At 43.3% G+C, this 13223-nt stretch overlaps 1 long non-coding RNA gene across 1 annotated transcript; it reads right to left on the minus strand.

Moving 5' to 3' along the window:
* Window positions 1–12211: 12211 nt before the first annotated feature.
* On the minus strand, window positions 12212–12882 carry LOC134947531 (uncharacterized). Its single transcript, XR_010182601.1, has 3 exons — window positions 12794–12882; window positions 12460–12634; window positions 12212–12361 (listed from the first exon to the last, which is right to left on the minus strand). It is a non-coding gene; the product is annotated as an uncharacterized LOC134947531 (long non-coding RNA).
* Window positions 12883–13223: the final 341 nt, after the last annotated feature.

A 13223-nucleotide genomic window follows, 5' to 3' on the forward strand; every position in this document is an offset into this window, starting at 1 on the left:
AACTGGGGTAAACATTAGTACCATGGACAATAGACAGGTCCACTAGGAGCCATGTGCTTTTTAGTAGTGTTGACTAGCTAATCCCTCTATGTCGCTCCTAGTAGACTGTTTAGAAAATCTGCCTGGAGGAGAAATTCACAAGTGTGAGAGATCCTGAGGATTTTAGCAGATTTTTATTAGTTTAAGGTTAGTATTTGACCGGAGAATGGGTTGGACCAGTATGCCTGCTTCGTTGGACTTGACACAAGGAGCACATGATGGAGTTATTCACAAGAACAAACAACACCCCTAACAGAGCATGAAGATATGAAGAGTGGTGAGTACAGTTCCGGCGTAACAATTAGCTTGTAGACTATGTATATGGCGGCACAAGGATACCATCTACAGACTACCACAGACAATGGACTGCGGAAGCAGACTACAGGAGAAACGTGTACATCCTGCCCTTCACAGGTGAGTCCATGTTTTTGGTTGAAAGCGATAAGTGAGTAACTAAGGCAATGGTGGGTAAGTATACATATCTTCCTTCCACAGCTATACCGGCTACGAAATCGTATACTGCCCCTATATTGCATTCCTTTTGGATGAATAAATAATAAAAGAAAAACACTGCATCCTCTATTACCTTGAGAGGGGAGTATATGAAAAATGCTGCGACTGGTTTTCAGGAACAAAACTCAAAATCTGCTTACTCAAAGCCTTCAGACTCCCGGTGGACCCAACTGCCTGAGCAATAGGCAGGTGGGACCACGTTTTTAATTTTACGGATAACATATGGCCGACATCTGTCCTACATCCATGGGTAAAAGATCGTACTGCACAGGGGTAGAAGGACAGTTCTTTCAATGATTCTTACCTCACTTAGTTTTCAAAACAGGCTTACCACCTTCTAAAAATTAAAATTTGGATTCAAAATAAATCAATTCCAAAGCTGGTACTGAGCCCGTTCATTGTACCATTTCCACCTCAGATAAAAAACATGGGTTGATACCCATTTGTGGGAATGAAAAAATAATGTTTGGTAAGGGGATTTTGGAAAATATAAGACAATGACCACATACACACTATATAATTTACTGTTAATAAAGGGATAATATCTTAAGAAATAGAGTTAAACATTTCTAAGCATTGTTTGATTTTAGGTACTATCAAGAAACAACGTGTATAGAATTAAGTTTCTCTTTACAGTTAATCTGAATAGAATAAAGATTTTTTTAATGTGACAGACTGCACTTGCTATATTTTTTGATATGTTAAATATTTGTATAACTTAATATTGTGTTATTCCCAAGTGGTTGTTGTTATAATTTCAATAAATTTTTGGTAAGTTTGTTTAACTTTCTGTTATGTCTTAATAAAAAATTGTTGTAGAACTTTAAATAAATTGTTTAAATGTTTGTATAACTTAATGTTATGTGTTATTACAAAGTGGTTGTAGTTTTATTTGTTGTACTTTAAATAAATTTTTTGGAATATTTCAATTTGTGTATCTAATATTGTCATATAATACACATTTAATTAACATGACTGACAATCTTAACACATCTTGAATTTGGGAATATATAAGGCATTCACCAATGCGGTGTTCAAGGCACAACAACGGTAAAAGTATACATCTTAGCCATGCCTTGGAAATGACGCTTATGTAAAGATGACAGGATGATAAAATTACGTGGACAGTAGCAAAGCATGGATACAACAAAATCAGGTATACTTCTGGGGCATTGAAAGTATCTTTTGGTTTTAAACTATGGCAAATCATCTCATCTCTGTTGTATTTAACATATACTGCCTATAGGGCTTTTGTATTTAAAATATAATTTTCACAATGTTGGAGCATGGCATTTTAAAATACAATATTAATTAGAAATTTACAGAAGGGATGACAAAGGGGACCACTGTGATGTTGATTATTTATTTCAGAGTGCATAAAACTGAATTTATAAAATAAAATAAAACTAATATATATATATATATATATATATATATAATCCAAAAAGAACGGCACTCTGTGTTATTAGCAGCTGCCTCGGTGCCTTTCATGGCTGCATGCCAGTATAAATCATTCACAAATGGGTGTCACTCACGAGGACCTGTCACAGCGGAAAGAACTAACGAGAGAGACTGAGCTCTGGTAACGTTTCAGCTATATTCTAGCTTTCGTCAGACCCGTTCTGACGAAAGCTAGAATATAGCTGAAACGTTCCCAGAGCTCAGTCTCTCTCGTTATTTATTTCCGCTGTGACAAGTCCTCGTGAGTGCCACCTATTTGTGAATGATTTATACTGGCATGCAGCCATGAAAGGCACCGAGGCAGCTGCTAATAACACAGAGTGCCGTTCTTTTTGGATTATATATATACATAATCCAAAAAGAACGGCACTCTGTGTTATTAGCAGCTGCCTCGGTGCCTTTCATGGCTGCATGCCAGTATAAATCATTCACAAATAGGTGGCACTCACGAGGACTTGTCACAGCGGAAATAAATAACGAGAGAGACTGAGCTCTGGGAACGTTTCAGCTATATTCTAGCTTTCGTCAGAACGGGTCTGACGAAAGCTAGAATATAGCTGAAACGTTACCAGAGCTCAGTCTCTCTCGTTAGTTCTTTCCGCTGTGACAGGTCCTCGTGAGTGACACCCATTTGTGAATGATATATATATATATATATATATATATGTATATGTGTGTGTGTGTATATATATATATATATATATATAATACAATTGGGATGAAAGCATTAACAGGAATAGTGAATTTCCTCTGTGGAACTAAATGTACAATGTCTTTAAATATTGTCGTCGCTGGACTTGAGACACGTGCACCTTCCCCAGTTAATCACTCAGTCTGCACACGTAGATGACGGATGTTGTTTATCACAAAACGTCGATTTGCAATAGGGTGATTTCATCTAGAAAAATAAGGGAAATTTTGGACAGGATTGTACATAAAATTGAAATCAAAAACAAGTCTAGTGGTCACACAGCAGCATGTTCATTCTTAATTATTTATCAAATAATTTGATAAATGTTAACATAGATAGTCCAAGCTTTGTAGAATATAATTTTTGACTTGTATTAATATCAATATTTGTATTTTAATAAAATTTATTTATAAAAATATGTGTAATAATTAGATAGAGGTATGTAATGGGATGAGAATTGCAAATCTTTGGGTAAGGGGGGTAATTACAAGTTAATTGCAGCAGGAAATTTTTAAGGAGTTGGTAAAAACCATGTGCACTGCAGGGGAGGCAGATATAACATTTGCATAGAGAGTTATATTTGGGTGGGTTATTTTATTTTAGTTAAGTGCAGGGTAAATACTGGCAGCTTTATTTTTACAATGCAAATTAGATTGCAGATTGAACACAACACACCGAAATCTAACTCTCTCTGCCTCCCCTGCAGTACACATGTTTTGGCCCAGTTGCTAACATAATTCCTGCTGCCATCTACTTGGAATTACCACAAATGGGTATTTTTTGGTACAAGGTATGTACATAGGTGTGCGCAGGGGGGGTGCCTGGTGCGCACAGGCACCCCCTAATGTCTGGCACCCTGATCTCACATGCCTGATGCAGCGATCGCCGAGCAGGCTGATTACTGTCCCCTCTGCGCTGCACCCTGTCAGGACTGCATTACTGACCGGACGCCTGGGTTCATCAAGGGTGCCACTGCCACCGGCTTTCAAACTCCCGGCTCCACCTCCATGTACAAAAACAGCGTGATGTGACGTGATGACGTCATGCTGCTCGCACGCCCACCCGTCACATGCCCACCTCTCTCCTTCTATGCTATACCAACGCCAGCCACTGATGAGGATCAGCATGCAGCCAGCGTTCCTCTTAGGAAGACACATTCAATACTGGCAGGCGGTTGGCAACAGCATTGACACGTCACTCCTTTTTCCAGCAGCGCCAATACTAGTCTGCTACTGTCAGTGCCAGTGAGTGACTGATTTGTAAGTAAGCTGCTGCAACTTGCAGGGGAAAGAGACGGGGAGCCAGACCAGGCTGAGGAGGAGCAGTGTAATTGCAGTGAGTGCCATCAGGGGTGTTTATTTAGTGCACACCACAACATCTGACAATGTATCTGCTTTATTAGGATTGGTACAAGGGTGGATATTTTATATTGCGTTGACCGTCAATAGATGGTGCTAGACACGCCCAAAAGGCGGTGCTAGACACACCCCTCCAACAGTGCACCCCCTAATAAAATGTGCTGCGCACGCCTATGGGTATGTATAGTTGTGTTGAAAATAGTGGTACAGCACTCTGGATTGCATAGAAATAACAAGATATTTCAATATTTACAATGGCTAACAATTATATGTTCCTTCAACTATATACAACACGCCTTGCCAGGAAATATCGGTTAGGTTATGGTGACCTATAAAGTATGACGCAAGATTTTTAACTATGTGCCTGTGTCTTAGGGACAATAATCTAGTATTTAAAATAGTGTATCTATTTTATATAAATTTTATTAGTAATTGTTAATCAACATTATGATTTTCTAAAATTATTGGAATATATTATTGTTTGTATTTTAAAAATATAATTTTAAAATTAAAATGAAAGATTTTATTGCATGATTTGAGATAGGGTATGGGCTTGGGCTCAGAATAGCTAGTATTTGCCTCTTTGATAGATTTAACTATCTGGCCAAATGACGCTATCATCATTGCCCAAAAACTGTAAATACATACACGCGCATGTATTCCCAAAACACAGCGTCAACAATGTAAAATGTTGTAGAACATAAATGTTGGATAACTGAAATGAAGCATACATTGATTAAAAACTATATTGTAATTAATAACTCTTTTAAACGTATAAGATTATGTTGATAAAACGTGTTAAATTAATTGTAAAAACATTAACATTAACATTGAAACATGAAATAAATTAAAATGATATCACCGCATAGGACTCTGTTGTTGAGCTTAGCGTTCTTCTTCCTGTTTGGTGGCAGATGATTCCGTCCGGTTTCATTAGTCGTAACTGGAGAAAATAATTAGTAAAATAGGTGTGTCATTTTTTTCAGTTTTAGTTATATTTTTTTTATAAATTATCAAGATTTAAAAATACAGTCTGATATGTAGGGTAGACAATCTCCTACTATTACTCTTTGGGGTTTTGTGCTGAATAAGTTAAAATAGTGTAACAAAGAGTTTTGGATTTTAACATGGGGGGAAAAAACTATATTGAAACTAACCTTTATCAGGTAGATTATATGAATTTAAAGGAAACAGCTGATTGATTGACATACAGATGTGTCCACTATTACCTTTCTGAAAAAAGTATCATGGCCTGCCGTTCATGGCACGAGATAAGATTTCCTCTTAAGATATAGACGGCAAGCCATGTGTATCTCCTCTGAAATATAGTGCAGTACCACTTTTCAGACAGCAGGTGGCATTTTCAGAAACTGAGCAAGCAGAAAGTCTGATAAAGAGATTCTAGAGGGAGTAGTTCAGACCTGATTCTAGCAGCATTTTATTTGCAAATGGGCAAAACAATGGGGGTCATTCCGAAATGATCGCACGCTAGGTTGTTTTACAGCGGTGCGATCAGGTCGAAACTGCACATGCGTATGCACCTCAATGCGCATGTGCGTCGTACGGGTACAAAGCGGATCATTGCTGAGCAATGGATTTAACGAAGAATCGATTCGCACAGCAGATCGCAAGGAGATTGACAGGAAGAGGGCATTTGTGGGTGGCAACTGAACGCTTTCTGGGAGTGTTTGGAAAAACGCAGGCGTGTCCAAGCGTTTGCAGGGCAGGTGTCTGACGTCAATTCCGGACATGAACAGGCTAAAGTGTTTGCCCCGAATTTACATCAGACACCCACCCTGCAAACGCATTGACACACCTGCGTTTTTCCAAACACTCCCAGAAAATGGTCAGTTGACATCCACAAATGTTTTCTTCCAGTCAATCTCCTTGCGATTGTCTGTGCGAATGGATTATTCATTAAATCCATTGCTCAGCAACGATCCACTTTGTACCTGTGCGACGCGCCTGCGTATTGCGGGGCACACACATGCGCAGTTATGTCCTGATCGCAGCTCAGCAAAACAACCTAGCGTGCAATCAGGCCTGCATGACCCCCATGGTTTTGCCCATCTGCTAACAAAATTGCAGCTATGGGGTGTCATTCCGAGTTGATCGTAGCCCTGCAAAATTTTGCAGGGCTACGATCAGGAACAGAGACATGCGGGGGATGCCCAGCACAGGGCCAGTCCGCCCCGCAGGTCAGTTACGCCCCCCCCCCCTGCAGAAGTGCAAAAGTATTGCACAGCGGAGATGCTTTTGTACTTCAGGAGTAGCTCCCGGCCAGCGCAGCTTTAGCGTGCTGGCCGGGAGCTACTCATTACTACACGGCCCGCAGCGGCTGGTCAGCAGCAGCGATCGGGTCAGAATGACCCCCATGAGCCGTATGTGCAGGGCAATTTATCCATCATGCACACGGGAATATCAGCTGCAGCAGCTAATTGTGAAGTATTAATATTTTTCAAATACATCTCTCATACTAACTTCCAACATGTACCTGGCTCAATGTTGCCTATATGTTTAAAAAAATCTTTTTCCTTGTGATTGATAATGTGCTGATGAAGAGTTCATACAAACTCCACACAGAGATTCAATATAGAAATTATGATACTAACTAAAAGGCACTATTGATACTTGTCATTTTTTGCAATTGTTTGGTGGTTAAGGTGTGAGTAGAGAGAATTTTTGGTATTTCAATACCACATATATTTCACTGGGATCCGGTCTGAAGATCGACAGTGTCTGCCATACAAGTGGGTGCTGCGTCTGTCTGCCACAAATCGGTCCAGCGCTGAGGCTGTGTTGCCATAATAAGTCACTGGGTGCTCTGTGTGCCATACACGTGGGTGCTGCACCTGTCTGCCACAAATCGGTCCAGCGCTGAGGCTGTGTTGCCATAATAAGTCACTGGGTGCTCTGTCTGCCATACAAGTGGGTGCTGTGCCTGTCTGCCACAAATCAGTCCTGTGCTTGGGCTGTGCTCCATAATAAGTCACTGGGTGCTCTGTCTGCCATACAAGTGGGTGCTGTGCCTGTCTGCCACAAATCAGTCCTGTGCTTGGGCTGTGCTCCATAATAAATCACTGGGTGCTCTGTCTGCCATACAAGTGGGTGCTGTGCCTGTCTGCCACAAATCAGTCCTGTGCTTGGGCTGTGCTCCATAATAAATCACTGGGTGCTCTGTCTGCCATACAAGTGGGTGCTCTGCCTGTCTGCCACAAATCAGTCCTGTGCTTGGGCTGTGCTCCATAATAAATCACTGGGTGCTCTGTCTGCCATACAAGTGGGTGCTGTGCCTGTCTGCCACAAATCAGTCCAGTGCTTGGGCTGTGCTCCATAATAAGTCACTGGGTGCTCTGCCTGCCATACAAGTGGGTGAAGAAACATGAGACCCAGGGCCTGATCAGCCATAAGGCTGCAGCCTGGATAGCTGAGTCCTGGGGGGGCGCAGCACTGGCACAATAGATGCTTAGGCTCTACCTACTACTGGAAGCTGCAGATTCCATGCAGATCGCATTGGAAGACGGCCCTTATAGGAGACAGATGCCAGGGGTATTACTAGACCATTACCCAGCGCTACCCAGAATGAGCATGTAACCCCCTGGCTCTAAGCATATAACCCCTATGGCAAAAAGCATATGTAACCCCTGGCAACGAGCATGTAACCCCTGGCCACGAGCATGTGACCGGGTCAGACTTCCGGTCAGCAGAGTCAAGGATGCCGGTGGCTTCTCCTCCCACCTCTAGCCACCAACAGCACCGTGGGCAGCTACATGGACATCTGTATGTGCAGGGCAATTTATCCATCAGGCACACGGGAATATCAGCAGTGGCAGCTAATTGTGAAGTATTAATATATCTCCAATACATGTGGGAGTGCCAGTAGTGTCCTCGGTGCAGAGGTGTAGGTGGTGTAATCAGTGGAGGAGGGCTGGCAGTATCCCCAGTGCAGGAGTGTCAGTAGTGCGGGAGATGTCCTCCTTGCACTTGGTTGATGGTACAGTGGACACTTCTGGCACTCCCGCACTGCCAGCACCCCACTGCCCTCTTTTTTGGAGGCACAAGTATTATTTATATATTTTTAAAAAGATTATTATTATATATATATATTTTTTTTTTAATGGGATGGGGAAAAAAACCCCAAAAATTGCGTGGGGTCCCCCCTCCAAAGCATAACCAGCCTCGGGCTCTTCGAGCCAGTCCTGGTTCTAAAAATCCAGGGGGAAAATGGACAGGGCATCCCCTGTATTTTTAAAACCAGCACCGGGCTCTGTGCCTGGTGCTGGTGCAAAAAATACGGGGGACAAAAAGAGTAGGGGTCCCCCGTATTTTTTACACCAGCATCGGGCTCCACTAGCTGGACAGATAATGCCACAGCCAGGGGTCACTTTTATACAGTGCCCTGCGGCCATGGCATTAAATATCCAACTAGTCACCCCTGGCCAGGGTACCCTGGGGGAGTGGGGACCCCTTCAATCAAGGGGTCCACCCCCCAGCCACCCAAGGGCCAGGGGTGAAGCCCGAGGCTGTCCCCCCATCCAAAGGCTGCGGATGGGGGGCTGATAGCCTTGAGAAAATTGAAAGAATATTGTTTTTTCCAGTAGTACTACAAGTCCCAGCAAGCCTCCCCCGCAAGCTGGTACTTGGAGAACCACAAGTACCAGCATGCGGGAGAAAAACGTGCCCGCTGGTACCTGTAGTTCTAATGGAAAAAAAATACCCAAATAAAAACAGGAGACACACACCGTGACAGTAAAACTTTATTTCACACATGTCGACACACACATACTTACCTATGTTGACAGTGGCGTAACTAGAAATTTATCTCCCCCAAGCCAAAAACTTCTTCGGCGCCCCCCCCCCCCATCCCCCATAATTGGGAGGAATAAAGGGGTAAATATGCGCGCGCCAGCAAAAAAGGGGGCGTGGATTCGTTGGGATGGGCGTGGTTTCGTTGGAATGGGCGTGGCATTGCAGGAAAAGACTGCCTTATACCCCAGTTTTGCAACCTGCACGCCCAGACGTTGGCCACCACAGGAAAGAAAATTAATCCTGATTCATGCCCCTTACATTATTTGTAATTTTTCCTCCTTATAGTAATGCCCAGTATACATTATGCCACATACTGCAATGGCCCTTAGACAGTATGCCACACACAATAATGCACATGACACAGTATGTACACACCATAATGCCCCTGACACATTATGCCACACACCGTAATGCCTGTGACACATTATGACAGGAATCGCAATGCCCGTTATACATTATGCTACACACTGCACTGCCCCTGATACATTATAGCACATACAATGTCTGTGACACATTATGACACACACTGCAATGTCCGTGATACATTATACCACACACTGCAATGCCCGATACATTATAGCACATACAATGCCTGTGACACATTATGCCACACACTGCAATGACCTTGAGACATTATACCACAATGCCCGTGATATAGTATACCATACACCGTAATGCCTGTGACACATCGCAATGCCCGTTATACCCTATGCCACACACCGCAATGTCCGTTATATATTATGCCACACTGCAATGACCCTGAGACATTATACCACATACCACAATGCCCGTGATATAGTATACCACACACCGTAATGCCTGACACATTATGACACACACCGCAATGTCCGTGATACATTATGCCACACACTGCAATGACCCTGAGACATTATACCACATATCACAATGCCCGCGATATAATATACCATACACCGTAATGCCTGTGACACATTATGACACACACCGCAATGTCCGCGATACATTATGCCACACACCGTAATGCCCATTACACATTAAGTCCTACAGTAAGGCTTCTAATTACTTTTCAATTACCTGCTCGTTGTCAGGGGTTTCATGCACTGGGTGTCATGCTCGTTGCCAGGGGTTTTATGCTCTTGGTTCCATGCACGGTGCCAGGGGTTTTCATGCTCAGGGTGTCATGCTCGTTGCCAGGGGTTTCATGCACTGGGTGTCATGCTCGTTGCCAGGGGTTTCATGCACTGGGTGTCATGCTTGTTGCCAGGGGTTTCATGCACTGGGTGTCATGCTCGTCGCTAGGAGGTAGTCCTTGTTGCTAGGGCTGTGCTCCCAGTGCCACATATGTCCCCAGTGCCAGATATTCCCCCACAGTGCCACATTTGCCCCCAGTGCCAAAATATGCCCCAGTGCCAGATATTCCCCCCCAGTGCCACATATGCCCCGTGCCAGATATTCCCCCCCCAGTGCCACATATTGCCCCCCCCCAGTGCCACATATGCCCCAGTGCCAGATATCCCCCCCCCGTGCCACATATGCCCCAGTGCCAGATATTCCCCCCCAGTGCCACATATGCCCCGTGCCAGATATTCCCCCCCAGTGCCACATATTGCCCCCCCCAGTGCCACATATGCCCCAGTGCCAGATATCCCCCCCGTGCCACATATGCCCCAGTGCCAGATATTCCCCCCAGTGCCATAAATGTCCCCAGTGCCAGATATTCTCCCCCCCCCCTCCCTGCCAAATATGCCCCCAGTGCCAGATATTCCCCCCAGTGCCATAAATGTCCCCAGTGCCAGATATTCCCCCCAGTGCCATAAATGTCCCCAGTGCCAGATATTCCCCCATTGCCAGATATGCCCCCTCAGTGCCAGATATGCCCCCTCAGTGCGTCGTCCCCCCCCCTTCCTCCTCCGCCGCCGCAGCCGCCGCCGCTCCCCTGCTGTTAGGAGGGACACAGAGGGCACAGTGCGCGCCTCTCCTGTGTCTCCGGCGGCCGCGGGTCATTGTAATAAAGGAAGTGCTCACGAACGGCACCTCCTTTATGAGACCCGCGGCCGCCGGAGACCCAGGAGGGACACAGGAGAGGCGCGCACTGTGCCCTCTGTGTCCCTCCTAACAGCAGGGAGGAAACGAGACCGCAGACTGACATGCGGACGCTCGTCCGCATGTCAGTCTGCACTAAATCAGTGGCGCCCCCGCAGCCCCTCGCCCCCAAGCCACCGCGAGGGCTGCGGGGGCAGTAGTTACGCCACTGTATGTTGACTGTTTTCTGCCCAGCGATATCGGTGATCACACGGGCTCAGCAAGATCACTCAGCACACAGAGCTGCACCAGCGATGTGTGCTGAGCGATCTGTCACTGCCCGTGTTTGCAATAGAGAAAACATGGGTGATGACTAGATCTTTCAAGCATGCAGGGACGCACATCACTATCGCTATAGTCCATACACACATAGAGATTTGTGCTGTATTTCTAAGTGACTCAGCAAATCAATTAGAAAAGCAGCCCAAATCGCTATGTGTGTGTGATCGTATTCAGGTCATTCTGATGTACAGTATTGCCAGCTTTAGAGTCCAGTTCTTAATTGTGTAGGTGTGAAAATTTCAGTGTGAGAGGCCTTTGAAGTAGATTCCTTGGGGAATAGAGTTACAGCACAGTAACGTGTATTCTGGGTAGGGGAAGGGCTGCTGTCCTGGAATTTGAAATAAACAGTGAACTTTTAGCAATTCAGAGCCTCAGTTTATTAATGCAAAAATTGGGGTTATTTGTTACTCAGAGCACAGAGGTGAATGAAGTCTAAAGTGACATTAAAGAATAAGTTAATTAAAACCTAATAGTGCTACAAGGTAATGGAACATATTATAAGACTTTGCAATGATAAAATAATTCCAACTAAATAGTATAAATATACTGTAAGTTAGACAAAACTGAATGCAATCACTTGGATGCTTTGTACAATCCATACACAATTACAAAATACAGTGTTGCAGAGGTGACTACTTTTTTTTTTTAAACAATTTTCAAGATTGCATAACAAATGTAATACTAGGGTGAAGTACATGTTACAGATAAAATATAACAAATTAATTAATTTAAGCAGGTAGTCTAATTTTGATATTTCAAGCATTTGCAGAAAGGATGAGTACGATAGGTAAAGGGCCCTTTATGCAAATTCTATGCATTATTCGTTTGCGTACTGTCTTTTTTGATGTGTCGACATATGGCCTGTCGACCAATATTGGTCGACCTAATGACTGTTGACCTTCTTTTTGTCGACAATATGATCCATTCCAATTACATGCAGCTGGCTTGTCCATTTCTTTCTATAATCACTGGCAGCACAGAAAATAAATGGTCTACATAATTATTACAGGTCTCCAATGTAAGTACGTTTTTCCAAAATGTATTGATGCCATCAATCAGTTGCTCTTTTGTCCTTGGCTTACATTGAGAACGAATATAACTTTTCATTTGAGACCACACTAGCTCGATAGGATTCATGTCCGGTGATCTGTGAAAAGTCAATAAAGGGAGAGAATTTAAATATGGAATATTTGGCATTTCATGCTTTACAGGAAGCATCAGTCTACAGGGCAAAACTGTACTTACTCTGGTGGTGTGCGTTACCAAATGATGCCTTTTTCCTCTATGAATTTGGCCGAAGCACTATGTTTTGGATCATTGTCCTGGAACATTCGATGTCCAGATGACCAATACTTTCTTACATACGGCACTAAAGTATCATTAATGATCATGGACTGGAAGAATGTTTTATCCATGATACCTGACTTAGAACAATAAAAAAAACAGGATTTTATATACCTACCAGTAAATCCTTTTCTCGTAGTCCATAGACTTACAGTAGTCACTGGACAGTAGTTCTAAATAGAAAATATTGAAAAACAACATAGTAATGTACATTACTACTGTACTTTATATGTACCTTCAAAAATTAAAATTGGTCCTGGGCCTCTGCGGGAGATACCACCCCACACATGTACTTTTAATGGGTGCTTTGGAGATGGCTTAAATGATAAATGGCCACGTTTGCGGAAGGACCTCCTTGCAAACCTCTCAAGTGCTACAGAAGTTTCATCTGTAAATATGACATTGTCAAAATTTTCTCCAATAGCAATCCATTGACGAGCCTGTTGAACTCTCTTTTCCTTGTTAACATCTCTAATCATGTGAGTCATCCTGTGAAAGGAATGTAAAATGGGATACAGTTTACAGTGGGAATAGGATAATTGAGCGTCCAAACTAAGATAATGTTAAAGAAAAATCAGATGCTGATTTCAGAGATGTAATTAGTTTACCGCACTGTATACAAACTGTATAGAAATTGTATTATAATTGTAATTGAAATTTCAATT

This window comes from Pseudophryne corroboree, chromosome 8 (genome assembly GCF_028390025.1).
Source record: "Pseudophryne corroboree isolate aPseCor3 chromosome 8, aPseCor3.hap2, whole genome shotgun sequence".
Taxonomy (NCBI): domain Eukaryota; kingdom Metazoa; phylum Chordata; class Amphibia; order Anura; family Myobatrachidae; genus Pseudophryne; species Pseudophryne corroboree.